A 26,942-nucleotide genomic window follows, 5' to 3' on the forward strand; every position below is an offset into this window, starting at 1 on the left:
ATTCATTTTAATTGCACGGAAAAGAGCAATTAGCACAGTCTTTGAAATTTCTCCTTTTTGTCTTAAACAGAAGAAAGTGTGGAATCTTGGTTCTGCCACAGAATACCAAAAATGGTGCTTAATTGAGACTCTTTTTTCACAATTCTGCCTTTTTCCCTCTCAGAATTGTGTGATACAAGCAATTGCAAGAAAAGTTATAAACAGAATTGAGAAAAATAAAGTCCAAATTGCAAGAAATAAAAAAGCAAAAAAAAGGAAAAAAGTCGCAATTGCCTTTTAATTGCGGGAATATCACTCAAAATTATTTTTCACAGAACTGTCGCTATTCTGAGAAAAGGAACCCAATCTCACGAAAATGCGTATAAATAATACAAGTGCACGCAATGTCATGGAATGTATACGCCAAAATGAGTTTTGACGTGCATATGGTATGCCGTTTTTCACCTGCATGAACGCACTTTATGGCGTATTATGCGTACAAACCCCCACCCCACCACCCCCCTCCTACCCAAGAGTGTGTGATATACATGCTATAAAGTGCGTATCATATGCACGCGAAAAACTGCGAAGCATATGCACGCCAAAACTCATTTTGCCGTATACATTCCACGACATTGCACACTCGTACTATTGATACTCGTTGTCATGAGATCGTGTTGGAGAAAAAAGACTGAATTGTGAGATAAGTGAGATAAGTCGCAGCTGTCTTTTTTTTTTATTCCGTGTCGAAAAACAAGCTTCTGTAGTCACTGTTTACAACGTGGGGTAGAGTAAGATGTTTCAAGAGTCCACAGCCCTGCATTGTTAATAGTCATAACCACAGCCATGCTATAATTTACAACTTCAAATCATCACTCCGAAAACCATGTTGCCAAAAAGCCTTAGCCGAAGAGACTTTAGGAGGGCATCTAACTGGGAGCAATGTCTGTCGTGGGTCAGTGCTGAGCGGTAAAGATCTCCCTCTCTTTTTAATTAATACCAGTGGGCTGTCACAGCCTCCAAATGAGAAGTCATAAAAGATGAGTGTGCAGTCAACCATGCAGCCATTTTTAAGATAACCATATATTTTCTTAGTTTGAAGAATCGAAAGGATTTTTTTTTCGGTAAAAAGAACTGGTTACATTTTATATCAGGTGTCCTTAACTATGTACTGGCATCAAAACATGTACTTATTGCATACATCTTGTATTGCAAAACACTTTTGCTGCAATTGAGGTGGGATACGGGTAGGTTAGGATAGGTTTGGTGGTATGGGTATAGGTTTAAGGGTGGGTTAAAGTGTAAGAGAAGGGTCAACAGTGTAATTATAGATGTAAGTACAGAAATGAATTACAGCTGTAAGTACATGCATGTATTTTTAAATAAGTACATGCATGTATTTTTAAATAAGTACAATGTAAAAACATGTATGTACACAATAAGTGCATCATATCAAATGATTCATTTAAATGTTAGTACATAGTAGTTAAGGCCACCTTATATAAAGTAGGACCAAATAACCTATTGTGCAACGGAAAGCTTCCATGGATGTCAAAGGTTCTTTATGGAACCATAGATGCCAATAAAGAACCTTTATGCAACATAACCAAACATTGACCATCACGTCACTTCTTCATCATACCCGTGTCATTAAAGCTCAAGGCATAACAGTAAAACACAAAGGGTTAACATTTGATCACAAGATAAAAACCCCAGCTATCATTTTGGTTGACATTGTGTTGTTATCGAAACTGTTGAATGAATAAAATCATGCTGGGCTAAATCTTGAAAAACCCTAATTTTTGACTAGATGTTGATTAACATTCAACTTTACGCATTAGCAATGGTAAAATAATTGTTTATAATTGCGATTTACATAATATGGACCTCATTATTAAAATTCAATAACATTTTTGATAAATGGTGTATTCACTAACAGATGTTAATCATAGTTTTTGAGGGTGGGAATTTATTTTACTTTTTACAATTAAAATTTTTACATCCTTGACATGGTTCACCATGCCAGAAAAAGGTTTTAAAATGACCAACAGGATGTAATTTGACCAAGAAAATGCATTTAATCGGATTATACATTATAAACCACTTTATTGCCATTTAATGAGCTTGCAAAAGGGAAGGAAATGTGTTTGCTAACCTGAGGCAACATCATTCAGTAGAGGGTTAAAACTGAAGGATAATATGAACAGCAAGTTGTACTTTACTACAGCAGGGGCGTCCAAACTCAGTTCTGGAGGGCTACTGTCCTGCTGAGTTTAGCTCCAACTTGTCTCAAAACACCTGCCTGGAAGTTTCTAGTATGCCTTGATTAGCTGGTTCAGTTTTGAAGCTGAACTCTGCAGGACAGTGGCTCTCCAGGAGCAAGATTGGACACCCCTGACCCCTGTATATGATATAGTTTGAGGGGAGCACAGCACTCTGGAAATGAAGGTCAGTTACTTCAGTCGCCGCAGCCAACACGTGACACTAATGATTGCGTTTTTCTGATACTTTTAGTGTATTTCATCAAATTTAGCCTGAAAGAAAATTTGTGGTTGATGAGGGCCATAGGCAAAAATGTGAAAATTGAAACCATATATTAAATGGTTAAGATAAAATGGCACTTTTGCAAATGCATTTTCTTTTTTACAATATATTTTTAAATAAGATTTTTTTTTTTTTTATGAAAACTAACCAAATAAATAAATATATACAGTAGGTCAAGCATTCAGTTTAATTAAATTTCCCTCAACAGTTTGATTATGATTGATGGTTATGAAATTCATGATTGATGAAGTCATTAAAAGTTCCCTCAACTATTTGGTTATGATTAATGATGAGCCATGATTGACAGGTTATTCAGGAGTTCCATTACTAAATATATTTTTAAAAGCCAGAAATAACGATTTTCTTGGAATTCAGGGCATTGTAAAATGGCACTGCAAACAAATTAGCAGATGGAGATTAATGGATCCATTAATAAATAACACCAAAGCTAATACTCATCTTCTGATGAGATTGACTTTGATTTGGGGATTTATTCACCTCATTTAAACCCAATCCATTCATATGTGCGTTAAGAATAAACCATTTTAAAATCAACATCCACCTGGAAACAATGCATTCTAACAGTATTCATGTAGATTGAGCCGTAGATACCAGAAGAGAAATTGGAGCAAGCATATCTCAAGAAATTGAACAGCTCATGTGTTTCAAGAATGCCCAAGAAAGACATGCTGCACTGTCTAGAGACTACAATGAAAGAATCGTCATGCTGAATAAGCAGTGAGGTGCCCTTGATTTACTCAAAGCCTATAGGGGAACCAGATGGATCTGTGTCACCTGGCCAGCTTTGAAGTTCACAAACCCCTGCAGGATACCCACCAAATGAGGGATCAAATTCTGTTTGATGCCGTTTTTCCCTCTATTGGAAGATACAATAACGTGAGAAGATTTGTCTTTATTGCACATATCCAGTGTTGGATCATCAAGCCATGGATAATGAAATCTGAGGTTAGGGCTGCATTTAATAATAATGTTTGCTTAGATGTTTGGATTGCTGGTTCATCTAGGAGGCATCCTGTCTATTAAAGACCTACAATATTTATGTAAGCCAAAAAACAAATTGTACAAGTATTAATATCCTGCATCCTCGTTCATACTCATAAACCTTAAAGGAATAGTTACGGGTTGCACTTTATTTTAAGGTGCCGTAGATACACGATCAGGCATAACATTATGACAGGTGAAGTGAATAACACTGATTATCTCTTCATCACGGCACCTGTTAGTGGGTGGGATATAATAGGCAGCAAGTGAACATTTTGTCCTCATAGTTGATGTGTTAGAAGCGGGAAAAATGTAAGGATTTGAGCGAGTTTGACAAGGGCCAAATTGTGATGGCTAGATGACTGGGTCAGAGCATCTCCAAAACTGCATCTTTTGTGGGGTGTTCCCGGTCTGCAGAGGTCAGTATCTATCAAAAGTGGTCCAAGGAAGGAACAGTGGTGAACCGGCGACAGGGTCATGGGTGGCCAAGGCTCATTGATGCACATGGGGAGCGAAGGCTGGCCCGTTTGGTCCGATCAAACAGACGAGCTACTGGAGCTCAAACTGCTCAAGAACTTAATGCTGGTTCTGATAGAAAGGTGTCTGAATACACAGTGCATCACAGTTTGTTGCGTATGCGGCTACATAACCAAAGACCAGTCAGGGTGCCCATACTGACCCCTGTCCACCACCGAAATGGGAAGAAGGCAAGCCGGCAGAGGCAGTGTGATGCTTTGGGCAATGTTCTGCTGGGAAACCTTGGGTCCTGCCATCCATGTGGATGTTACTTTGACACGTACCACCTACCTAAGCATTGTTGCAGACCATGTTCACCCTTTCATGGAAACGGTATTCCCTGGTGGCTGTGACCTCTTTCAGCAGGATAATCCGCCCTGCCACAATGCAAAACTGGTTCAGGAATGGTTTGAGGAGCACAATGAGTTTGAGGTGTTGACTTGGCCTCCAAATTCCCCAGATCTCAATCCAATCAAGCATCTGTGGGATGTGCTGAACAAACAAGTCCGATCCATAGAGGCCCCACCTTGCAACTTACAGGATTTAAAAGGATCTGCTGCTAACATCTTGGTGCCAGATACCACAGCACACCTTCAGGGGTCTAGTGGAGTCCATGACTTGAAGGGCTGTTTTGGCAGCAAAAGGAGGACCAACACAATAGTAGGTCATAATGTTATGCCTGATTGGTGTATATTGTACTTACTCAAATAAGTAATATAAGTAATATTTCTTAATTATATTCTTAATAATAGTACTTCCTATAGAGTTATGGTTAGGGTTAGGGTTTGGTTTAGGTAATTATTCATCATTTACTATAGTAAGATGTAGTAACGTCACCTTAAAATAAAATGTTACCTAGTTCAGTCATTCAATTTCTCATGTATGTTATAATGTGTTTTTAAATGTTCACACAGCTCTTTTCTATGAACAAATCAAACGCTAAAAACAAAAGGTGTAGGATTTAACTTGAAACTGAAACTGTTATTACATTTCACAAATAATAAAAAAGTAGAAAAACTTGAATAGTGTTTTATATAATTTTTGTTTACAGCTTTTATTTTTACAGTGTACAAACTCCAAAAAGGACAAAGCACCAAAAAAAGTATTCCATGTGACCCATAGAGGATATTCCAAATCTTCTGAAACCATTTGATAACGTTGTGAGGAAAAGTCTTTATTCAATTATAATCACCCCCTTTTAAATAATATTTGTAAAATTGTGTTCCATTGAAATTGACATGACATGAGGGTGGGTGAGTTAAACAGACTTTTCATTATGGATGAATTATCCCTTTAATGTTTATGTGCTGTTAAATATCAGCTCATGCGCACCTCAAGCTAAATGTTGCGAGTGACATGCCATAACACTAGCCGGTGCAGTCAACCATTCGGCTTTACTGAGGGTCTCACAAAGCAACGGGTCATGCGGTTGTCAACCGAACATGTTTTCTTCCCTAGATGAGGAGCTCCTCAAGGTCCAGTGCACATAATTAAATGAAAAACTGCTATTATTTACCAGACATTTCTCAAAGACCTTTTGCTCCATATCTCATAACTGTCTCCTCTCTTTTTCGTTGATTCCTAGAAACCACGCTGCTCTTTGACACAGGGTCAAAGAAAAAAACGACATCTCTGTGCTACAAACCATGCCATGAATCAGTCTTCAGATACCTCATGCTTTATTGATTGACACTGTTAAGTGTTTGGTTCACTCTGTTCACTCATATGAGGTTTTATCCAGGTATTTTCAAAGAGTGTAAGAGTAACAGTAAATGGATTCTGCAATAGCTGCTGAGTTGTAGTAATAGTGCTGTAGTTATCGAGTCTGGACATAGACGCAAGTCCATATTTCAGGAGCATTTGGACTTAGACTCTAATAAATCGGTCTCAACTAGAAAATAAGGCCTTGGACTCAGGCTTAAGACGAACTTGATTCTAAGTCTGGACTTGATCAAAATCGAGTACTACTACAGCACTGCTTAGTTGGTTTTCAGTCTGGTTTAAGCTTGGTTCCCTGAGGTGGCCAAAACTCCCCAAAACCATTCAAACCAGTCTGGATAGCAGAAACCAGCCAGCTAGATCCAGCAAACCACCTCAGGCTGGATTAAGCTATTTTTTTCAGCGGTGTACAGCACTGAAGGACAAAGGTTGTGCAAGGTTCAGAAGAGGAAAAGTGACTGTGTTATGGAGGCATTCAGCAGTAGGGTGTGCTGTTTTGTAGCTGAATTCCAAATGACCTGGAATGGTAGGGTTATCTGACATTCACTGGTTTCATAGTCAGTTTAAATCATGGGAGACTGGGGCTAATTGTCACACATGGAAGTACTAAAGGGCTATACTGTATGTCAGTACCTATAAGGTTTTGGGGCAAAAGTCCAATTGTATCTTTGTATGTTGGTTTCATCTTGCAGTAAATTATAATAATTAAAGAATTATGTCATCCAAACAAAAATTACAATATCATCTTGTACACAAAATGAAAGCTCAAGGTTGGTTTTCGTTTTATTGGGGTAAGTTGTCACATATGTTTTACATGTTGTAATTTTATTATCTTTATTAATTAAAATGGCTGCTTTCAAGCCATTTTTTAATATATGAATTTTTGCTGTTTCTTAAATGTTTTTTTTTATAATGTGACAACCTGCCCCATCGGGTTGATTGATGTGTGTTCAATGAACTGTATCTTTTCATGGTGGGCATGTTTAATTGCTTTTCTATTTTTTTTTTTTCTTCTTTTTTTTTTTTTGCAACCAAGGCTTTAAGGTTTGTGTGTATAATTGATTTTCAAAAATAAACCTGCCCTGAGAAATAGTCACAGGAGTAAAACGTGAGACAACTAGCACCCATCTCAGTCGAGCTGTGAACTAACCGAAAATGCTACAGGGACGTTTTTTTTGTGGAACAAATTAATCTTTTTACATATTAGGTTTATCCTTAGCTGTCCTTGTCATATCTCAGCATAGCACACACACATACGCAAATGCAAATGTAAGGGGAATTTAAGCAGACCATTACTACAGTTCTAATATTGCAGGATTGCAAATGAAATTCTTAAGGGTCCAGTTTATGACATCCCATTTTTAATTACGATATCACAACGCAGAAACGGCACCGGGAGGTCAGGAGTTAGACAAGTGACGCAAAATGATCACTATCACATAAAAATCTTCCCTTTGAGGCACTTTGCTCATTGAATTTTGGGCGTGCTTACAGAGACACTCTCAGCTAGAGGTGCAGCAGCATGTTAGGTACCACAACTGCGCATTTCATCCACTGAGCGACTGCTGGAGGAGGAGATACGCATCGTATATACCTAACCAACCGTCTTTTGGATCACTCTGCTGGTCGGAACCGATCACGGGGCACGTGTGTGCAGTGGATAAGCCGGAGCGCTGTGATTCGTGGACTAATTGCGGGGCGCTTGCGGGAATACGAGGAGCATCTCTGTGCACGAGAGGGAATAAACCTCCTTCTCCTGACCGTCTCTACACAGTCTTCGATTTAGAGGGCATTTATTTGCTACTAAAAGTGAGAGAACGATATCAGGAAAGATGTTGCCGACGACATTAGGGGGTTAGAGGTGCCGAGGTTCATCCCATCACTGAATATGGAGTAAATTCCCACGTCTTCTCTAATTTTGACTCGGAATACAGTGAACGGGAGCGCATCACGGTGAGTTGATTCATTTGCTACACTTCTACAAGATTATTCAAAGTTAAACTGTATGCCCAAGTTTTATTCGAGAAGTCCCAATAATGTAAATTATGCATTATGGACATCGTTGTGAATAATGAAATAGCCTACATTAAATGCGAAAAGCAAGCGCAGTTTGACGACCCCAATGACTTCTAGTAGCCTATGAAATTTCACTGAAATGTCCAATTCCGAGATTTAGTAGCCTACTTTTAAGGAAAGCATGAGGGAAAAAAAAGAAAGAAATGCAACTATTAATGAATTTAGCCTACTCGGCAGTCGATGCGATCATTTCAGATTTCAAAAGAACAGATAATCTAAATATAAACAATACGTGCTATAGTCTATAATTATTTACAAGGCGTTTAAACGGATTTAGACTTCATAGCCTTTTTTTTAGAGTAATATCAAATATAAAACACAAAACGTGACATTTCATTCATTCAATCATTTGATACCACTAGAACATAACATATCTCATCAACAATGATTACATTTGAGCAGTGTTGCCACAGTTACTTTGAATAAGTAATCTGATTACTCCTTTAAAAAGTAACTTATACTTTACAGATTACTTGATTTTGAAAAAGCAACTGCAACTAAGTTAGATTACAAGTTACTTTATTAGTTACATTCAGCAGTTGCTGACAACACCCCTGCCGCCTCAACATACAAATGAAAACCATTTTTGCCAACACTCACTTTATTGGAAGTGCATTTTTAACAGTAACGTTCAAAAATGTATCTCCTGACATTTTAAGTTGAAATTAAAAAATATTTCCTGAAAAAAAAAAACGTTTTAATAAAAAATATAATAAAGACAGTCTTTCTTGACTTCACTTAACATAAATACTCTCCCCGAGACACAAGAAGAAAGCAAAAATATATAGCCTATTTTTACTAAGGAAAATGACAAAAATAGTAACCCTCAGTGACTTGGATAAATTACTTTAATCTGATTACTGGTTTGGAAAAGTAGTCAGATTAGAGTAACGCGTTACTGGCATCACTGCATTTGAGTCTCATACAACATAACAGTTCATAAAATGAATAACTTGCAAAGTTGCGATTCAGCGATTATAGTTCAACTCACGACAAAAGAATCAGATCATACGAGTCATTCGTTCAGGAATCAGACTACCCCGCTGCATGTTATTCACTGAAAAGAATGAATCTCTTTTGATTCACTAAAAAGACTGGACCACAAGAAAGTAATCTATTCAGGAATCATATACTACGCTCATCGCACGTTATGTTTTTGATTCACTAATCATAAACGCATCAAGTTCAAGAATAAATCAGACAACTGATCGTACACGTGTGTAGCTCTATTGCAGGACAATCTGTGTCCGAAACCTTCAAAGCAATACATTCAATAGAGGACTTCGCAGAGAGCAACATAGTGTCGGCCCAGATCTGGGCCACATCTGGTAAATGTGGATTACAAGTGTACCAGATGTGGGCCAGATATGGGTCGGATCCGGGCCGACACTATTTGCTGTCTGGGTTACTTCTGGATCGATGATGGGCGTTCTCCAGGTGCAGGTGTGTGGTAGCGATATATTCCCAGAGTACTATTCCTAGTAGCTACATCCGACATGTTGGCATGATGACCCATATGTTATTTGGCCTATGACATATCAACTACAGTGCAACATTTTTAAAATTGAATCAGCTGTTGTTTTATGTGAATTTTATTTTAATACTGAGCGCACCCTATGCTTCTGTAGTAGTTGCACATGTGATTTATTAGGTGAACTGCACACTGATCTCAGTCATGTAGGGCAGAAGATCACATGCGGCACAAACATCACTCTTACTGCAGATAACCTCATATCTCCTCAGTGTCAGGATACAATGCATAAGGGATAAAAATAAAAACTCCATTCTGATACTAGTCACCCGTAACAAAATTGTCTGAGCATCCCACACGGACGCAACATAGACCATGGAGAGAAATTTCAGAGAATAGTGCTTTCCAGGTCAAAAAAAAAAAAACTAAATCTAGTTTTGCTTTGTTCTAAATATGTAATTGGTTAGATATTGTTCTTTTTTTGTAAACAGTTGAATATAACTTGTCCGCAAGTCAGCATGAAACGTCTGTTGAGGGTCCTGTTTGGAGCCACTTGTACACTAGTTGTTTAATCGAATTCCATACAGTAACCAGGAATGACTGGAAACGTCAATGGAAATTAATTTGACAAAAAAATCTGAGAACCCTACATTTGTCAGTGAGGAGGTAAAAACACATACTTGTGTAATACTTTTATGATAGGGATCTGATCTGGGTTGGTTGTTTCTGAAGTAAACCCTCAAACAAGTGTTAGACGGATCAATAATCTATCAGGATCTCCTCAGACCAGGCAACACTGCCTCTATCGCCTGGTTTATAATCTCACAAAGGTGTGACTAAGCTCTGAGAACTTTAGTGCCATTATGTATCGCAGGAGTGAGACAGAGAGAGGAAGGACGCACAGGAGAAAATACACATTCGGCTCTCTATCCGCACCACATCTGCTATTCAGATAGGAATGGGCTCCTTCTCTCGTGTGTTCATGTTTATTTATGGATGCATCTGGGATGCATGGCTCATCTCATTTTGTTGCTAACAAGCATAGCCAAATTAGAGGTGAGAACACTGGGAAACAGCAGTGTGCAGAATTCAGTCGAACCACTCCACAGCACAGCTTGGCTTCCTCCGAGACTATCCATTTCACTCATTGTGGCGTATAAAGTTTATTTTAAAGACAGACTAAAGATAAATTTGAACATGTGGGAGGAATTCATTAGAGATGAAAGTAATGTTAGTTTATATAACAGTGTTTTTTTCCCCCCTTAATATTCTTAATATCCATCTTTCTTAATATCCATCTTTCAAATATGCTTTCTCCAGTCTGGATCACAAACTTCTATTTTTTTTTTCTCTCTTGTTATCTTTGTGCATTTTCCCTATCTTTTTTTGATCTCTCGTTGAGGCCTAAAGCAATAGTTCACCCCGAGAGGAAAAATGTCATCATGTTCTTCAAAGCTTTCTTACTTCTCTGGAAGTGAAATTTTCAGGAATTGACTTGTGGTCCATGTGACGCTGTATTCCAAGTCTTCTGAAGTCAAGTTAGTATTTTTTCACTAATAATCTTCCCCTCCAGTGAACTGTTAACTGATCAAATCATTGAGGTGAACTTCAGAACCGTATCAGTCTGAAAATCTTTTTTGTGAACCAGATCAAGCAATTAATTGATGATTTGACTCAAAAGAGCAATTTGTTTACAATTTAGATGTCACAAATTTTTTTTTCATGAAGAAGATTTTCAGCGAACAATCTTCGTTTCTTGCAAAGCTGCTGGAATGCACAATATATCGGTGCCTACCAAATGATCTGCCATTATATATTTACATATATTCAATGTTTAATTGTTTATGATAATTTCCTCAGTTTTTACAGTTAGACTACCTTTGCCATTATATATAATTAATCTTTAATCTCACTCATAATTTAATAACAGTGTTAAAAGTAATCTTTAGCCAATCTTAAAATGAATTTTTCATACTGTACATTATAAGATTGTGATACCTAAATTCACATGATTTTCATTTTTAATGCACTTTAACAAAATAGTAAATAATTTGAATGTCAGCTATTTTATGGCTCCCCTTCGAGGGAACTCGAACTGCATCATCGTGATGACACTTTGGGGAACGCCCCTCGCGTAAAGCGTCTGAAGAAACTGTAGAATCAGCCCAATCCGATTGGTGTTGCGTGATGACGTAGTATGTGACGGCATACACGGAAGATACAAAGAGACGTCTGAACGTAACAGAGATAGCTTTTTTGCTCTTCAGCGTTAGCGCTCTGTGTTACCAGTCTGAGAGTATTTGGTGTTGTTATCTACCAACGTTGTTTTCACAAGCATACAGGGCTCGCGAATTCCATTGATCTATCATGGACTCGCAGATGGGTCTGTCAGGGGAACTTGAGAGTGCTTATGCATCTTCTCCTTCCCGGTGACAGCTCCATTGTTCTCCTTCCCCGGGGTGGAGGACCCGATGCGTGAGCTGTCTGATTCTGAGGAATTAGATGGGCTCCGTATCGAGGCTCGCCTTTCCTAATGCAGATTCAACCTCGAGTTGCCGAGGCGGCGCGCAGGTTTGGGTCTGTTATTAGAGTGATACAACGTGACACGGTGAGAAGGGATACTGTGGGTGCGAGGCATGCAGTCAGCTCCTGAGGGGGCGGGCTGTTTTCATTCAGAAATATCTCGACGCGTACTGCCGTGCGCCTTCGGGTGTTTCAGCCTCGCGCCCGTTTGGCTTTTTTCTCGAGGGATGAAAGCCAGTTGTATTATAACGGCTTGAACCGCGTTGCTGAGGCAACGTGTGGTTTACGAGCCGTATATAATACAATTAAGCAGTATTGTCTGATAATTGTGGCTGCGTTTTATTCTGAGGAATTAAATGAAATATGATCTGACTTTGAGGAGTTAGATATTCAGCCTATTATTCAGACCTTGTTCACCGTATTTGTGAAATGTGATACTGTTTGGCTTTCTTCTCAAGGGAGGAAGGCCAATTGTATTATAACTGCTTGAGCCGCGTTGCTGAGGCAACGTGTGATTTTCGAGCAGTATACAATATAATCGAACAGTATTCGCTTTCACCTTACTATGGCTGCATTTAATTCCGAGGAATTAAATTAAAATATTATCTGACTATAGGAGTTAGATGTATTTTTTACTCAGCCTATCATTCAGACCAGGTTGCACGGTTTGGGTGATTATGATGACATTTAATTCTGAGGAATTGAGTGTCATGTTATCTGACTTTGTTAGTTAGATACTTAATCAGTCTGTCGCCCAAGCGTGTTTGACTTGTCTGGATATCCATCTAAGATTGGAGGTTGCGGCCCTGTCGAGCTGCTCCCTTAGATGAGGCCCCTGCTGGCCGGCCCCCTCTCCCGGGTAGGAGCGATCGAGGTCGCCTCCCCTGAGGAGCTTTTGGGAATCGATGTTGTGCTCCCGCCGTCTAGTACGTTTCGGGCCACATCGTTTCTCAGCGCACGCGCGCTGCACCAGCCGCCTCTACCAAGACCTGCGGCGGTCCAGCAAACGCGTACGCACACCGAAAATCTTCCTCGATTTCGCCCTGCCAGTTAGCCGCTTCAGGGGGTCGGGGAGGAGGCTCGGTTGACACCCGAGGCCGGCCTCGAGAGGCTGGTTCCCTTAGCAGATTATCTCGGCGCATGGTTATGCCTCTGAATATATCTGCATGGGCCCTGCGTACTGTAGAACGGGGTTACAGGCCGCAGTTCAGTTCCCTCCCCCGAAGTCTAACGGGGTGGTCTGGATTGTGGTCGGCCCAGAGCAGGTGCGGGTAATGGAAAAGGAAGTACACTCCCTGTCGGTTAAGGAGGCTTTGAACGTATTCCTCCACCAGTCAGGGAGTCCGGGTTCTACAGCCGGTACTTCATAGTTCCTAAGAAGGATGGCCAGTTGCGTCCAACTTTAGATCGGAGGTACTTGGATCGTTCTCCGAGGAGATTCAGATTCAAGATGCTTGAGTGTCGTGGTTCAGATCCAGTCTGAGGACTGGTCTGTCACGGTGGATCTAAAGAGGACACATACTTCCATGTTCCATCCTTCTGTGTCACGGGGGATTCCTGAGGTTCGCTTTCGGGGGCGAAGCGTATCATTGTCAGGTTCCTCCATTCGGGCATCACTGTACAGCAGTTTAGGACTGCTGGGACTTGCGGCAGCTGCGTCCAACAGAATTTCTCTTGGCCTGCTGCACGAGACCCCTACAGTGGTGGCTGGGAACCAGGGAGGTTTTCCTTGAGGGGAAGACCATTCTGTATGATCAGGGTAACGCGCAGATGCCTTAGTTCCCTCGTCATATGGAAGAGACCTTGGTTCCTGTCCCGGGGGCCAGTGCTGGGAGCATCATGTTGCCGGGAAACCGTTTCAACAGACGCATCCCTCACTGGTTGGGACACGGTCATGGAAGGCCGCTTTTTCAGAGGTCTGTTGGAGACCCGGCATTCTTCCTGGCACATCTACTGCCTGGAAATGCTGGCGGTCTACAAAGCTCTGAGGAGCTTCCTCCCGGACCTCCGCGGCCACCATGTCCTGATGCGGAAGTGAACCAGGGGGCTTTCCTTGAGGGGAAATTCATTCTGTATGATCAGGGTAACGCGCAGATGCCTTCGTTCCCTCGTCATATGGAAGAGACCTGGGTTCCTGTCCCGGGGGCCAGTGCTGGGAGCATCATGTTGCCGGGAAACCGTTTCAACAGACGCATCCCTCACTGGTTGGGACACGGTCATGGAAGGCCGCTTTTTCAGAGGTCTGTGGGAGACCCGGCATTCTTCCTGGCACATCAACTGCCTGGGAATGCTGGCGGTTTACTAAGCTCTGAGGAGCTTCCTCCCGGACCTCCGCGGCCACCATGTCCTGATGCGTAAGTGAACCAGGGGGCTTTCCTTGAGGGGAAATTCATTCTGTATGATCAGGGTAACGCGCAGATGCCTTCGTTCCCTTGTCATATGGAAGAGATCTTGGTTCCTGTCCCGGGGGCCAGTGCTGGGAGCATCATGTTGTCGGGAAACCATTTCAACAGACGCATCCCTCACTGGTTGGGACACGGTCATGGAAGGCCGCTTTTTCAGAGGTCTGTGGGAGACCCGGCATTTTTTCTGGCACATCAACTGCCTGGAAATGCTGGTGGTCTACAAAGCTCTGAGGAGCTTTCTCCCGGACCTCCGCGGCCACCATGTCCTGATACGATCCGACAATATGTCGGCAGTATCGTATCTAAACCACCAAGGGGGCCTGAGGTCGCGCCCTCTTTGCAGACTGGCGCATCAGGTTCTCCTGTGGTCCCAGGGGAGGTTGTCATCCCTCAGGGCGATGTACATCCCCGGGGACCAAAACTAGGGAGCAGACATCCTGTCGAGGCAGGGGCTGAGGCCCGGGGAATGGCGACTCCACCCCGAGGTGGTGGAGACTATGTGCAAGCGGTTGGGCCCGGTGGAAGTGGATCTATTCGCGTCTCAAGAGACGTCCCACTGCCCGCTGTGGTTCTCCCTCACTCATCCGGCCCTGCTGGGGCTGCATGCCATGGCACAGATGTGGCCGAGGCTACGTCTGTACGCTTTTCCCCCGATCACTCTGCTCCCGGGAGTACTGGAGCGTGTCCGCCGGGAGGGCATCAGCCTTCTCTTAGTAGCACCCACTTTAGTATGGTTCTCCGACATCATCTACCTGCGGGACGGTCCCCCATGGCAGGTCTCTCTGAGGAGGGACCTGCTATCTCAGGCCGAGGGCACGATTTAAGCCTACCCCCGGCCAGAGGTGTGGGGTCTCTGGGTCTGGCCCTTGAGGGGGCCCAGTACCTAGTAGAGGGCCTGTTGGCGGGTGTCGTAGAGACCCTACTCAGCTCCAGAGCTCCTTCCAGCAGGAGGTTGTACAGCCTGAAGTGGAATGCTTTCCACTTGGCGTAGAGAGCGGGAGGTGAACCCAGTTATCTGCCCGGTGGCTTCAGTGCTGGAGTTCCGTCAAGACCGCTTCTCCGCCGGTCTTTCCCCGTCCACACTTAAGGCGTATGTGGCTGCCATTGGGCTTTCCACGCACCTCTAAGTGATGGGCCATAGGGAAGGCACTATCTGGTTGTACGATTCCTCCGTGGGGCTCGGAGGATGAGGCCTGCGGCTCATTCCAGGGTCCCAACCTGGGACCTGGCGGTGGTGCTCGAGGGTTTGGCTGAGGCCTTTGAGCCGCCGGAGACGGCTGAGGCGAGAATACTGACCTTCAAGGTGGCTTTTTTCCTTGCCATCACTTCTCTGAGGAGAGTGGGGGACCTCCAGGCCTTGGCTATCACGCCGACTTGCCTGGAGTTTGCCCCTGGCATGGTAAAGGCCATCTTGCATCCCAGTCAGGGCTACGTGCCCAAGGTGCCATCTATTGTTGCACGGTCAGTGGTTCTCCAGGCTTTTCATCCTCCACCTCACGTGACGGCGGAAGAGAGCAGACTTCACCTCCTCTGCCCCGTGCGGGCATTGAGGATTTACTTGAAGAAGTCTGCTCAGTGGAGAAAGTCAGACCAGCTGTTGGTGTGTTTTGGTTCACCCAAGAAAGGGCTGCCTGCGTCAAAGCAGACGATCAGTAACTGGATTGTCCAGGCTATAGCCATGGCTTATCGGGTGCGCAACTTGCCTTCACCTTTAGCCGTGAGGGCCCATTCTATCAGGAGCATGTCCTCCTCGGTGGCCCTCCTTTCTGGAGCCTCTATGCAAAAGATCTGCGAGGCGGCTGGGAGGCCACCCCTCACACCTTCATTCGTTATTATAGTCTGCATCTCCCTGAGACGCCTGGCGCGAGAGTGCTCGCCCCCTAGTTGTGCCTGGTTTCCAGCTTCACACTGGGGTGGGTATGATTGGTGCGGGATAGTTGGTACTCGTTCCCCAAAGTGTCATCACAATGATGCAGTTCGAGTTCCCTCGAAGGGGAACGTCTCGGGTTATGACTATAACCCTTGTTCCCCGAGAAGGGAACGAGACACTGCGTCTCGTGTCCACCCAATCATCAGAGCGCTCGCTTCATCGCAAAGAACGCTATCTCTGTTACGTTCAGACGTCTCTTTGTATCTTCCGGGTATGCCGTCACATACTACGTCATCACGCAACACCAATCGGATTGGGCTGATCCTACAGTTTCTTCAGACGCTTTACGCGAGGGGCGTTCCCCAAAGTGTCATCACGATGATGCAGTGTCTCGTTCCCTTCTCGGGGAACAATGGTTATATTCATAACCCGAGACGTTATCATCAGCCAAAAAAATGTGAGAGTTTTATTATTGGTGGATCCCATCATTTATGTTGTTTTAGCAACCTCTTTGAAACTTCAAAGTTTGAGTCCCCCCATTCATTGTTTCACAACACAAAAAGAGAGACGTATTCTAGATTCATTCTATATTCTATATTCGGTGAAGTGCACTTTCTCTCCTTGCCCCACAAAATTGTTACTTAAAGGGAAACTTCAGGGATTTAACATTAGGCTTTGTATCAGTAGAAACCCGGTAATATAATCAAATCATGGTACTTTCCCCCCTCATATCCCCCTGAGACGAGAGAATTATGCATTTTATTTCTGGAAGAATTCCTCCGTTGACACAAATATCGTCATTTTGCGTCATCGGGTGATTTTTTGGCCAGAAGCTAAAGACTACAGGAGCTAGATGGAGCTGTTCCGCATGTTTTCAACCCGCCCATAGGGGAGAGATCTCACGCACAGAATGTAAGACACAGACAGACAATCATTCATAAAGGGGCGCGGTGCAGAGCAAAGTGAGTGTTTCAACTTTTCAATGAATTCCTGTAATAGTTTAGCTTCCGTATGCGATCTGAAAACGTGCCAGACTGGCGCTTAACGTTACCTCAGCTCTGCGTGAGCTCGAATGAAATCTGACACTACTGCGTGAATCTCGTTCTGCTCACTCACACTTTATTGAAAAGACACGTTCAGTTTTTAATTGTAGTGTTTATTCTCTAACTGAACGAAATGATTGTATTACTATGAAGATCAAAACGACGGTGTACGGTGTGGCCTCGTAGGGCAGCGAAGCAAGTGCATTCTGGGAGTTGTTGTCTTTCATCCACATGAGACAAAAATAAATTTTCTGTCTTTTCTCAGTCTAGAAGGCACCAAATTCAAAAATAATTTCACATTTCTACTGCATAAATGACCAGGTTCAAATACAAAGCTTAATGCTAAATCACTGAAGTTACCCTTTAAGTAAAAGTATTGCTACTTAAGAAATAATTCACTTAAGTAGACTTACTGAAAGTAGAAATTCAGTCAAGTAAGAGTAAGTAGTTTGTTAAAAAAACTACTCAAGTTACTACGTTACAAAGTACTTTAGTACTTAATGTGATTTTAAGCCACAAGAAGACTCAAAAGAGAACTAAATTTGCCACTTGTTCACTGTTTTGTTAGCTGCACACACATCCAAAGCAAGCATAGAGAGCCACCTCTCATATAGTGCGCAAATACTGAATTGATTTCTCTTTTACGTCTTCCTGCGATTGAACGGATCATAAATATACATAAAATTATTTACCCAGCACTTCATTTAGACCCTGGTCCCTGCGGTTGAAACCCACCGAGTACACACCAGAAGTCAATCCTAGCTTGCTTGGCAGTAAACAGCTGCCCAGAGCATTCACAGGTTTGCTGAAGCAAGAAATCCTGTATTTAAATGCAGAGACAAGTTTTTTTTACACATGGGAATGTATGAAGAAGCTCCATGTTTTTAGAGGTATATGCCAGGTATCCCTACAGTTAACCTGTGGCATCTCGGGGCTTTGCCTTCATTGATAAAAATAAGTCCTCTTCATCAGACTTTCACATCTCTGGGCCTGGGGCTCCTAGGGGGCACACAGCATGACATGTTGTCGAATTGTCTTATGTAAAATCCACAGATAACCTTATCAATTATTCTCAATCTTATTTAATACAAATATACTGTATGTAACATTGGGTTTAGTAAAAGAACAAGATTGAGAAGCTCACTGATGTGTACTGTAGACTATAACTAACTACAGAACCATGAAAAAGATATGCACAAGTTACAGATAGTCCCACAAAAGGTATTATACATAAATCATATTAGATATAAAAGTAACCTGAATATATTTAACATTTTGTTTTGTTAGTTATTCAAAGAGTAAAAATTAAGACCCTCCCCCCCTCCCTCCACACACACTTTAAATAAAAAAACACCATACAAACAAAAAAATGACCACCATACTGACTCATTTAATAAGTGTTTAGAGTGAAAGTTAAAAGAAAATGTGAGCAATGGTACAAACATGGTACACACTGTAACAAAGATCTAGCCTGGGGTGCGTTTCTCAAAAGCATCGTTAGCCAACTATGGTCGCAAGTTCCGTCGTTATCAACATAGTTCAACCAGTCGGTGTTTCCCGAAACCATCGTTCCAAAGAACGTACGCAAACAGCATCGCAAACTTGCGTGGTTGGAACGACAGCTCTCGACCTGTGGTTAGAAGCTTAGTTTCTTGTTTGCATGACATGTGGACTTAATAAATCCTTACCTTGAGCAAAGTAGGTACAACTCAGACACTCAGTACAACCTATATCTTTTATTTAGAATACATACAAATGTCAATTATGTCTTTTAGTTTGTCAAGAGATTTAAAGCACCGTTTTTGAAGAGTGCGCATGTGCGGACATGCTCTAGTATGTAAAATCGAGCTTGTGATTGAATCTGAAAATAAAGCAAAATAACTGAGAAAAAAAAGAATTCATCCTCAGATGCCATGTCTGTAATTTATAGCACAAAGTCTAGAATTAATTTGATCTCAAACTAATTAAATACAATAAGTTAATACTCCACCACCTGCGTGACATCATTAACCAACGTGGTTGAACGACAGATTTGCGACAATATGGTTTCGGGAAACAGTCGTGACTAGCTAGTTGATTTCTTCAACGATGCATCGTACTATGGTAGTTAAGCAGTGAGTTACATCGTTGTACGGGAAACGCACCCCTAGATGCCAGACGAACTTAGCCCCGCCCACAACATTTGAGGTCGGGAAGTTCGGTCTGGACTTGATCCGTTGTGGAGCAACTATGTTCGAATATCAACTATGCTCAGAGCTGTTCAGACCAATCAAATTGTCAGGGCGGTCTTTATGCGATGATGGACATGATAAACAGTAACATAATCATCCACGTCACCAAAGAGCGCTTGGGTTGAATTAATTCTAATCCTAAACGGAGAACTTGTTCGTATATGCATTCACCTTTACCATTTCTCTCAAAAATGATGATTGTGTTGGCAAGTGCTCCGTGTATCCTTAAATTCTTTTTTACAACACCAGCAAAGATCGTTTACACTCATCTTCTTCTTCTACTTCTTCCAGCGTGCGTGCAGTTGAGTTCTGTTGACAAATATGCGTCGCTCTGTTGCTCTGATTGGTTGTAAGTCTATCCAATTGAGAGCAGAGGCATTTTCTTTCCTGGTTCGGTTGAAACACGCCCCCATAATCACAGCCCAATGGAGCAGTATCAGACTCCTATTCTGACTAGAATCGGAGTATGACAACGTCAGGCTAACAAAGAACAGGCGCTAGGTGAAGTTATTGTAAAGTGCTGTTAGGTTATACCTGTAACAAAGAACAGGAGCTAGGTGAAGTTATTGTGAAGTGCTGTTAGGTTATCCTACCTCTTTCAATGATTTAGGTGTCAGATGTCCACGAAGTCTTGAATCTTGGCATAAGGATAGCAGCTGCGATTAGCTCAGGGTCATCCATCACTTCCCCAAATCTCAAGCATTACAAGGACTCTTTTGGAGTCCTTGTAATGCTTGCAGCAGTGACAATATAATTTACTGGAGGCCTCCATTCTCCTCAGCTTTGCCCTTAGTTGGAACTCAAACAACATCACATGTGGGTGTTGCTCTCAGACTGTAGGACAGTGAGAGCTGATGTCACAGGCTTCTTCACTGCTACATACTCAGCCAGAAAGGCAGTCTCAGCTGGATTCAACCTAAAAGATATAATATATTTATATGCAAACAAACCTCTAGTAATAACCTTGATTTATAAAGGCAAAATATTACGTAAAATAACTACAACGAGCACTTACATGTTTATTTTGAAGAACTTGGTATTATACGGACCACCCTTTCGACAGTCAGGTATAGTGAACATCATTGAGTTTGGTTTGTCTGAAGTGAAATTACCACTGCGGGTAGCACTCAGCGTCCACTACCTCAGAAGCTGTTGAAGATCTTGCAGTTTTGTTCCACATAGCAATGGCAAAAAGCAGAGTGTGATAGCTTTCTGTAGGTCACATTCTGAGTTTCAGCTGCAGAAGCATCTGCTGTTGCCACTATAGGTTTAACAGCTGACATGCACATCGCTGGTGTTTTGGAAGATGATATTCTAAACTCTGCTTCCTCTTCATGTTCAGTGTCATCATCAATGCCATCATCAGTCTCAGTGTCAGCTGCTGTCACGTCAGTATCTTCCTGAGCCCCAAAGACTCTGAAGGCCTTCCAAAGATTAGACCCCCTGTATGTAGTTGTTCTTACAATCTTGTCACGGATGTGATATTGGCTGTGGGTTTCATCAAGGGTAGATGCAAGTACATCAACTGTGTGGCTCCCTCTGATACATAGCAGATCTCCGGTCTAGTGTCTCCTCATCAAGCCAGTGAGCAGTGACCCTGATGTAGCTTCTCTCCCTCACACTCCAACAGTCTGTTGTTGTTGACACAAACTCACCGTTCCTAAGCTTAGCCGTTATGGCTTTTCTGACATTCATGCTTCCTGAATTCTCAAACTCACCGTTGGTCTTGACATCAAAGTCGCAGTGAAGTGAAGAGTGTTAAGCAGGGTCTTGAAGACAGTTTGTTCAACTACTGAGAATGGTCTTGAGACCGGTCGTGTCTGGCTTCCCCTGATAATGAAATGATCTGGTCAATACTGCATTGCTTACTTAGAAGATGGAGTCTCCTTTTTTCTCTTACTTCACTGAGCAATGCAGTTTTCCTAATCTTTCATTTTCTCTGGGTGCTTTCTCTGGAATGACACAAATAACTTTATTAAATTATATTATGTACATTTATAGCATGTTTCTCAATTAAGCTAATGATTTACAGGGAAACAATCATTTAAAATCTAGCCTACTTGTTGAAAGTTTTATTCCTCTGATTGATAACTAATAATAGTACAAGATAGGCTATTGCTTAAACTATGCTAGCTGTGTAGTTTTTCTTTTTCATTTCACACAAAATGCTGTGAAATTTGGCACATAGATAAAGGGCAGACATTAACCACAGCAATTTTGGAGTCTATACCTCAATCCCCCTAGCGCCACCAACTGTCCAAGGTCGCATTCTTGTTTATGCTAATAACTTTTGAAGCACAAGTTCTAGAAATTGATTACTCGTTTCCTTGGCTGAAGACGTTTCATTGCACCCTATGACGCCATTTTGCGTCAAAAAACATTTTTCAAACTCCTCCTAGACCATTGCTCTGATTTGCTCAAACCATGAAAAAAAAAAAAAAAAAACAATAACAAAAAACAAACAAACATGGAATTCAAGTTGATTAGTCAAACAAATTTCAAATAATGCGCAAATAAATTTGACAAAGAGCACGCCAGAATGAACTTGGGGCTATATTTCCACAATGCTTTAATGTATTTAGACCTAAATTGGTGTGTGTTATGACAACCATGACCTGATGATGCCTGCCCAGTTTCGGCACAGTGTCACTTAATGGTGAGGAGATTTGAAAAATAGCTATTTTTGTTTACAAAAATGTTATACGGTTTGGTCAAAAATCCCAAAGCTTCTCTTTAGATTGGGTGAAGAATGCCAAGTCAAACGATATCCTATTTTGGGCATTGGCCATTAGATTTTTGTTGTAAAATTCTATATTTTACGAACGCATTAGAATATCGTTACCAAACCGTGGTAAATGTCATTGACACCATGTCCTGATGGTACTCAAAATGTTTCGAGACAGTGCTACCTTGTCGTCAAAATTATAATTCACTAAAAATAAAGAAAATTCATTAAATTAGCCTATTTTATTGAAACTGGTTTTAATAGATTCCTTTGGTTATACTGAGAACATAGACGCAAATTCTGCCATAGTCGGCCAAACTTCCTGTCCACCATTTTAATTCTCTTTAAATAACTACTTTTTCAAACTCTTCCTAGACCATTTGTCCGATTTTCCCCAAATTCGAGTCAGATCATCCTCAGACCATGCTGGCAAAAAGTTATGGATTTCGTGTCGATAGATGATGTTTTCTTTTACTGCATCAACAAATTTGATGGTATAATTGCAAACTACATCTGAGGCTGTATCTCTGGAAAGATTTGACATATTGACACCAAACTCTGTGCGTAATTGTCACCCAGCACTGACCAGACTGGATCAATTTGGTGTCAGCGACACCTATTGATCAAAATTAATAAGCAATTATGTCACATTACAAGTGATTGTATTTATGGCCTTTAAACCAAGTTAGTATGATGCACACTGCTTTGATTTTTAGCTCTCCATTCTGCCTCTGTGGTGCTTGACCCTTAATTGCTGCCTGCAGCTATTTTATTAATATTTCAGTGTTTTAGTAACTTTAGTACTATAACAAACTTATTTTAGGCACTATTTTCTTTTCATGTAAGTTTTTTAAGTTAAAGTTTTTCATCTAATAGTTTTATTTTATTTTATTTCAGCTTTATTTAAATTAACTGAAACTGTTTTTAAATAGTTAACAATACCAACACTGGTTGTAGCAAATGGCTTTTCTATCTTGAATTGCTATGGCTTGATGGTCATGCATGGAACATGATTTATTACCATTGGCTTAAAGAAAATATACAGCCAACCACATTGTTACAAAAACTGATGATTTATAGCAGGAGTACTGTTACGACCCCTAAGATGGTCAATTAGCGGGGTACAAGGGGAGTAACATTAACGGAAAAGAATTCCACATCTGCTGGCATATAAAAAAACCAGTTGCGATGTAAAGGCACAAGTGACAACACCGAATGAATTTGCCAAGAGTTTATTTAGAAATGAAAACAAGTGAATAATAATAGTAATGATAACCCTAACAATAACAATAATTATGATAATATTAACAATAATAATAATAATAGAAATATGCACAAACTGAAACAAGCCAACAGAACAACTCGCAACCAAAATTCACAAAAAGACAAAGTGAGAGAATTGGAGAAGGAACGTGGGCGGTGTCCAAATAAACAAAATAAACAAAACAAAACACAATACTAACTTATGGCCCAGTCTCTAACCTAACTATCAAAAGGAAATATGACAAAAAATAACATCTTCACGTCTCAGACGCCTACCTGACCTATACTAGCTACCGAAACACAGAAATACAACGAGTGGAACTCGCCACTAACCTAGTGTGTCTAATACAGAGTAAATCCTATGTGCACAATGTATATTGCGCGACATTCTTACCTGTCCCTTTCTTCAACCTCGTACATATAGTACCAAAACAAAGGTAAAACCAATGGAGACGAGACAGAGGCCATGCTAAATCATTACACACGGGCAGTCACCACAAAACAACATTTCACGCGAATTGGGCCTCGCGAGTAGCGTCTTCTCTCCACTTTTATGCCACGGGCACCGGCCGGATTGGAGAGCTTGTCGGAGACGTCACAGGAACACGGGACCAGGTGAGCGTCGAGGGCCAATAGGACGGGACTAAGAAAGTGAAAGTAAAAAAGAAGAAAGACTCGGGAACAACAAACACAAGAACGTAACAAGTACGAAACCAGAACCTACACCAAATTTTACCACCAAGCAGTTGATCTACAGTAATTATAGTCTAAATGTACACATAAGGCAGGTTCAACTGACCCTTTTCCCCAAAGCATCTTAAAGCACACTTATTAAAGAGAAAATCCCCCTAGAGTAACCTGGGGTTAAGTGGCTTGCTCAAGAGCATGACGGCGATGGTTTCAGAACTTCAGTTTGTCAAGAGATGACTGAGTTTGCCAAGTAGGACATGTTCATTAATCAACATTAGTTTTTGGTTTTGGAACAACATTCCAGCCAAAAACCATAGTTTTCAGGGCTGTCTGAGTTGCAACTTAACAGTTGAGTACCACTAGCCTAAACCTAGCCCTAAAATCTGATGAACTAAAACTAATAAAATATTAATGTTAATAAAATGTTAATAAAATATTGTTCCAGGACCAACAAGGATGTGATCCAGGAACACACTAGGTCTTCCATTCTGCATCCTTCACATGTTGACAAGCTTTTTTTTTCTTAACACAAACCACTGAGCCATAACTCCGACCAAAGAGAGTATTTGGCAGAAGGACGAAGACAGCAATAAGACTATACATGAATTTTGTCTTATTTTATTATAAACTATCGTGAACCGGTTGAGTGAAGATCTGATGTGAGTACAGATTCATTATTGTTTTTATACTAAAGGTGGCTAATGTTATATAATACCCCTAGGCTAACTGTTAAAATTATTTTATTAATATATGTATGCACATACTGTTCAACAACAAAGATGAGGATGTTAAGGTTATAATGTTTCGCTATTTTACAACATGTTATTTTGCCTATGCTAAAAACAAAATGAAACCTGTTATGTCTTTCAATACGTTTAATAGACCTAATTGTTGCAAACATTGGGCTGTCAAATAATAAACACTTGTTTACACAAACTATTATTTTTATATGTCTTTTTTTTTAAACAGTAACATAAATCACAGGTATTCAGGTATTGAATCAGATTTACATGTAGAATTTATTGCATAACCAACCACAAAATCAACATCTATAGAATCTAGTTTATACTCAATGTATAGTTTTTATCATCAACCAGTGGGTTGCTAGCATATCATGCACCATAATGAGACCAACAGTGCTCTGCATATTTATCAACACACCCCATACCGTTGATCATCTATGGAATACATTGTGTTACCCGATTATATTTACATGTAGACCTCATGTTGCATGTTGGTCCAGTCCTCAGATCTTGACACGTATGAAATCAGCATGAATTACAATTCATTCTCTTGGGCAAAACATATGCCTTTATCCACTTTTTATATCAAATATATGCCAAAACAATATTCGTGCTATCCAAGAAGGGATCACATTTACTGGTGCAATAGAAGCATGCAATGGTTTGCAATTGCATAGCACTGTTGCTGAGGTGATGCCGCACTGCCTCATTACATTAGACAGTTGAATGCTCATCATTTTGCTTAATAAGATAGTTGGTGGAAGCTGGTGGAAAATGACACCACACAGCTCAGTTTTTGTGAAGCTCATGAGAGATTAGTTGTAATTGCAATTCATGCCCTCTCTCTTGTGTTGCTGGATGTGACGTGCACACAATTTGCAAAATACATTCATTTTTGTTAACCCACATTTTTCCAACAGAAATCTGTCCTTGAAAGCCTTGCTGTGGTGTGTGAGTCCTTTATTTTGTTGGTGTTCCTGTTAGCGTGCTTTTTTGTTGCATGCAGGCATAGGCGTAATTTGCACCCCACCACTTTTTGCCATGGTTCTATATTGTCCCCACCCCATTTTGAAACATCTTGCAGCACGGATGTTTGTAGTACAAAAGAAACATCTCTTGATTTGCAATTTGTCTGTTAGTGTTAAAAAAGAGGCGATCTGGCGCTGGAATGTGTTGTTTTTGAAATCATGCTGAGTGCTCGTTGCCGCTATTATCAGTGGCGGAAGATAACAGTGTTGTCTTGGCACTCGTGGACAGTCTTCACACAGACGAGTGCTTCAAACTATCGCTTAATGGCGTTGCGGAGACTCTCTACATCTTTGGTTTTAATGAGAAAAAATGTGAATGCAGAATCTCTGGCACGATACTGAAATTGAGTTTAATTTATCCCCCCTCCCCCGCCCCAGTCCCACACACACACACTCCTGTTCCACTCACTTTTTAAAACAAAGTAACGCCACTGCATTGAGGTTACATGCAGAGGTCACAATGAGAAACAATGACAACTGAAATGCTTTTCATGAGAGGACTATAGCTACGGTTTCTCTTCCCTCTTGTCCTGTGTAAAAAGCCGAGCTGTGTAATCCAATCTGACAGAGTTTCCTGCGGCATAATGCGCCCCCAAACTTAAAAGACACCAGGCAAATCCACCCAGAGACCCCCTGTCCCTGCAATTACGACAGACACCCAGCAGTTATCCCCACTAGGATACAGCGCTAAACAAGGGGCTCCTCTGAAGATTATGCAATTATTATGCATAGATAGCAGATTACCCTTCTTCTAAGCCTTCATGCGTTTATTGATGTAAAGGGCCAGGATACCAGAAATGAGTAAGCTTTATTAAACATAAGTATAAGAGATAAGTATGTATAGCTTCAACTGGTTTGAAACCTCAGGGTGTTTAATAAAGGCTGACTAACTGGTTCTGTAAAATGAATTTAAAAAAATCATATTGCCTCAGGCCATAGAGCTGGAACTGTGACAGTTAGGGATTTTCAAAGCAAAATAAAGCAAATAAAAGAAAATCTCCAATACTCGCAGGAGTGAGCTCCTTGTGAAATGTTATACAAATCCCAAAGTGCTTTCCAGCTTGTCTAGAAAACATCTATGAGTATTAATTAAACATAGTAAATGTAGCTTTTT

The 26,942-nt window shown here is 41.2% G+C and overlaps 1 protein-coding gene across 1 annotated transcript in view; it reads left to right on the forward strand.

Moving 5' to 3' along the window:
* Positions 1 to 7,379: 7,379 nt before the first annotated feature.
* The window catches only part of cntn3b (contactin 3b), a gene marked incomplete at its 3' end in the record, with an annotated part of 92,395 nt that continues 72,832 nt past the window's right edge, over positions 7,380 to 26,942 (forward strand). Inside the window, exon 1 of the mRNA XM_079840223.1 lies at positions 7,380 to 7,713. The remainder of the gene's footprint in view (positions 7,714 to 26,942) is intronic.

The sequence above is a fragment of the Gobio gobio genome (genome assembly GCF_949357685.1).
Source record: "Gobio gobio genome assembly, chromosome: 17".
In the NCBI taxonomy this organism is placed as follows: domain Eukaryota; kingdom Metazoa; phylum Chordata; class Actinopteri; order Cypriniformes; family Gobionidae; genus Gobio; species Gobio gobio.